This window comes from Myotis brandtii, unplaced genomic scaffold (genome assembly GCF_000412655.1).
Source record: "Myotis brandtii unplaced genomic scaffold, ASM41265v1 scaffold847, whole genome shotgun sequence".
NCBI classification, from domain to species: domain Eukaryota; kingdom Metazoa; phylum Chordata; class Mammalia; order Chiroptera; family Vespertilionidae; genus Myotis; species Myotis brandtii.
Window position 1 is genome coordinate 1504775 of NW_005371441.1, and position 4618 is coordinate 1509392.

The window sequence follows — 4618 nt, forward strand, 5'->3', positions numbered from 1 at the left end:
GCATAAGGATATGCTGATTAGCCAATGAAAAGGGTAGCGGTCGTATGCCAATTACCATGTTTCTCTTTTATTAGTGTAGATGGGTGATAACCCATTAGCTGGTTATGGCCTGTGTTTTTTCAAAATAAAATAGAATGAAAATATCAAGAGGTATTACTTATAGTAAGCGTTATCTTTTATTCACAAAACTTTGGTTTTAGTCTTTTACTGGTATCTCTGTCTACTAGGCTGCTATAACAATGTGTGGGTCACACATAGTATTTTAGTTTTTCAGTTTGTTTTTTAGTTGAGAGCCACTGATCTAGTGCTGGTAGTGCCCGTATTTATGCATTCAACCATGAACTGAAACCCAAAGTCATATTTATCTATTCTCTTGATGTCTTAGCCCAGATGTCTAGTAGACATCTCATATCTATAAATCTTTCCCCCCTTCAGTTATCCCCTGTCTCAGCAAATGCCGCTGCCTTTCTTCTAGTAACTTCTGACGAAGTCCTTAATTCCCGTTCTCCTGTCCCCACTGCACCCTACCGCCATTCAGCCCACCAGCAAGGTCTTTTGGCTCTGCCTCTGAAATGGATCCCAAATCTATCCACTGATTTCCATTTCAATTTCCATCAACTTAACTCCAAGACACTGGCATCCCTTGCTTGGACCATTGTAACAGCTCCACACTGATCTCTCTTTCCCTCTTGTCTTCATAAAACCCATTCTTCATAAAACACAGCAGCCAAAGGGATCTTTTAAAAACCCAAACCAGATGATGCTCTTGTCCTTGAAAGTGGCTGGTGACTTTGCATTGCACCGAGAATGATCTCTCATCATCTAACTGTGGCCAACAAGGCCCTAGCATCTCTACCAGGGCTCCCACCATGCTGACCTTGGCTTTCCTTTGCCAGGAATGCCCACTTTCTTGCTTGTTTCTCTGCAAGGCCTCTGCATGTGTGCAGTGACCTAGACCCCCATGCTGGCTTCATTTTGTTAATTCAGGGCTTTTTTGGAAGTAAATGAGATATGTCATTACTTATATAGAATACTAGAGGCCCGGTGCATGAAAATTCATGCACTGGAGGGGGGCGGTCCCTCAGCCTGGCCTGGTCCCTCAGCCTGGCCTGCTCCCTCTCACAGTGTGGGAGCCCTCCGAGGCAGGAGGCGATTAGGGGAAGGCGACACCCCCATCACACCTCTGCTGTTGTCACTGCTGGCAGCACAAGCCTTGGCCAGCCCTGGTTCCCAGACTCTGGCGGCCCTGGGCGGCTGGAGGGCTGAGGGGACTGGGGGACTCTGGAGGCAGGTGCGTGGCAGCCCCGGTGGGGCTGAGAGGACTGGGCGCCGCCATCTTGTGGCTGTGGGTGCCACCATCTTTGAGGGCATGGCAGTCAATTAGCATATTCCCTCCTTATTGGTTGTGGGCGCCGCCATCTTTGAGGGCGTGGCAGTCATTTAGCATATTCCCTCTTTATTGGCTGTGGGTGCCGCCATCTTTGCGATGGCATGAGGGTCAATTAGCATATTCCCTCTTTATTAGATAGGATTCTTGAGTAATAGAAACCAAGAGCTATCAGTCAGTATTTTTGATTAGAGATCTTTGAATTTTCTTTGTGAATCGTCTGTAATCAATATAATCTTCGTTGCAAGTGGTGTCAAGTTTCCATCTGGAGAATAAATACTGATCTTGCTATTTTTTAACTTAGTGAGCTGAGCATCTCATTATGCAAATTTAATGAACAGTTTAAACATGCACAATAGGTTATTTTTAGTTATAGACATAAATTATGTTAATATAAAATTTAAAATGAGGCTTTTATTAATGTTAATATATCATAAATACAAGATGAGTTATTTATTTTAACTTTTTAATCACTCAGATTTTTACACATCATAACCAATGTTTTAAGGAAATTTGAATTTGATTTAAATTACCAAATTACTCGTGTCTTGAAGAAGAAATGTCTGATTTTAGTCTTTATTTATAATGATCTTTATGAAAAAATATTATTAAAATAATGAAGGAAAGTTACCAGACTTATTAACAAGATAAATGATAGGGTTTGTAATTCTGACTTTTGCTTTAAAAAAAGAGAGAGAAAGGAAATCTTCACTTAAATGCTGGAACTTTTCACAGCAGTCAGCTGAGTAACAGATTAAAAACACCATAAAATTGAAATTGTATGTGCAGCCTCTGCATTGTTTAAATCACATAGTAAAAGGGCAATAGGAAATGCATTTAACTTTTCAAAATGGAAACTGACTATGTGGGAAAATTCAGCATTATTTTATCCTAGAGAATTCTTTAAATTAGATGAAATAGTGTTCAGAAACTGGAAACAGGACCTCATTTTGTTCACATGGATTTCATTCTGTCCAAGTTTAGAAATGCTGGTGATAAAACTGCTTTTGTCCTTCGACCCACTTTGGGGTGGCTTTCCAAAGGGAATAATCCAAATTGCAGGCAAAGACTGATGCACAAAGATGTTGACTGTGGCATTGTTGATAATTTTGAAAAGCCAGGAGCCAACCAAATATCCATTGGTGGGGGGAATTAAGCAGATTGTAAAAATTAATTTTAATGGTTATACAATCTTTTATTTTTAGAAAGACAATTTAATGTTGTGGGGAAAAGCTCTGACATACTGCTAAATGGAATGAAGGATATATTTATACAGTATGATCTTAATTAGGTAAAAAATACTTTCCATAGAAGAAAATATGTTAATAGTGGTTCATTCTGAGGAGTAATTGTTGCTGGTTTGTATTTTCAATTTTTTCTAGGACAAGCTCATACTGCTTTTATAATAGCAAAAGGATTATTAAAAAAGGAAATAGGTGTCTAATAGGATATGAAGTATTCAAGCTTATTGTGTTTTAGAGCCAGAGAATAGTTGCAGGCATCATTAGCCTGGGAGCTGGTGACTAAGGGCTGTGATTGGGGTAGGAGGCTGTCTGAGAGCTTACACAGTGCAGAGGCATAATGCAGGGGAAGGTTCCTTCGTGTTTTTGCTCAGTTCTGCATCGCTGGCTGTCACTTGCTGATCAGAGAAAGTCTGGCTGCTGTCCGCCTTGTCTTTGACGAACACAGATAGGAAGGCAAAGTAATTATCTAATAAATGTGATCTATTTAGTAGCCAAATATTTTTGTGTGAACACAGACTTTGAGTTTTATTTCATTGCAAGCGAGGCAACCTATATGTGCGCATTCTTTTTCTCATCCAAGTTCTTTAACTGCTGAAATTGCCCTTAAAGAGACCACAAACATTGTAAAATGTGTTTGATTACTAATTCATTAAATTTTCCTGTCAGTTGGTACCAAATATTTTAAAACACGAGGCAACAGTGAAAGATTCCTGATGCTGTAAATTGGAAACCATTCTAGATGGTTCTTCAGTGTTTGGGTTCTCAGCCATGAATCATGAAATCACTTCAGTGGGTCTCCCAGCATTACGTTGTAAGTGAAATTAGCATACATGGAAAATATAGGGTCCATTGGGTATAGTAAGTATGAGTACTTTACGTTTTTATTGTAGGGGTGTGTTTATATGTGCTAGATTGTAAATGGAAAATGTGTGTGTTCTTAAAATGATGATTTTCAGTAAAAAAAAAAAAAGTCAAAAGTGTTCTTGTGACATAGACCAGTGCTTTTCAGTAAGATCCCAGGACCAGCAGCATAGGTGTCACCTGGGAGCCTGTTACAGATGCGGATTCTCGGGCCCCACCCAGACCTACTGAATCAGACACTCCGGGGGTGGGCCCAGCACCCTGTGCTTTAACCAGGCCCCTGGCCATTCTGGTGCACACTCAAATTCAGAACCACTGGTCTCGCCCTGCCTTCCTGGGTGTGGTCCGGAGTCTAACACTGGCATCACCTGGCAGCTCGCTGGAAATGCAAAATCCCAAGCCCCGACCTGGACCTACTAAATCAGAATCCACAGGCTTCAGGGGTGATTTGTATGCTCGGATTAAAGGTTTATCAAAGGTTTGGAAGCACTGATCTAAGCCACATATGCCTTCAGGGGCCAAGTAGACAATGTCAGTGAATGAAGGCAGCCTGGACTTCTCCATAGAGAGCACAGCCCGTCTCTGACTTATGATGGTTCAACTTATGATTTTTTTCTACTTCACGATAGTGCAAAAGTGATAGTTTAGTAGAAAATATACTTGGAAATTTGATATTCTCCCGACTAGCGATACGCCATATGATATTCTCTCATGATGCTGGACAGCGGCAGTGAGATGACTTTGCCCAATTGTAGCTACTGTTAGTGTTCTGAGCATGTGTAAGGGATGATAGCTATGATCTTCCTTAGGTTAGGTGTATTCAATGCATTTTTAACTTACAGTATTTTTCCCCAAATACATTTTTATAATTTCAGAGAGGAAGGGAGAGGGAGAGAGATCTAGGCTAAGCTATGATCTTCCATAGGTTAGGTGTATTCAATGCATTTTTAACTTACTGTATTTTTCCCTAAAATATATTTTTATAATTTCAGAGAGGAAGGGAGAGGGAGAAAGATAGAAACATCAATGATGAGACAGTATCATTGATCGGCTGCCTCCAGCATGCCCCCCCACTGGAAATCGAGCCCACAACCCAGGCATGTGCCCTGACCAGAATTGAACTGTG

The 4618-nt window shown here is 40.7% G+C and overlaps 1 protein-coding gene across 1 annotated transcript in view; it reads left to right on the forward strand.

The window, feature by feature from the left end:
* PPP1R14C (protein phosphatase 1, regulatory (inhibitor) subunit 14C) overlaps window positions 1-4618 on the forward strand; it is a 123249-nt gene that overhangs the window by 118206 nt on the left and 425 nt on the right. The window lies entirely within an intron of this gene.